Raw genomic sequence first — 311 nt, forward strand, 5'->3', positions numbered from 1 at the left:
TAAGTGTACCTTGTTTATGTACAACTGTAGTATCAATGATTGGTACCATGACTCATGAGATTTAATTAATTTGTTCATACCATATATAACTTGTCATCATTTTAAAATACTTGATGAGTTGACGTCAGCTGTTTATATCTTTCAAGTAATCTAATAATTGGCGCAACCACGTAAGCATGTTATAATTATGCTCTCTCTTTCTATTTTTTTTTTGTTTCTTTATCAGTTCGAAGAGATAAGCATGCAAGTTTATGTAATGTGTACGTTTATGCATGAATTGATGATGTTCACGAAAAAATGTTGTACTGTTT

The sequence above is a fragment of the Arachis ipaensis genome, chromosome B02 (genome assembly GCF_000816755.2).
Source record: "Arachis ipaensis cultivar K30076 chromosome B02, Araip1.1, whole genome shotgun sequence".
Classification (NCBI taxonomy): domain Eukaryota; kingdom Viridiplantae; phylum Streptophyta; class Magnoliopsida; order Fabales; family Fabaceae; genus Arachis; species Arachis ipaensis.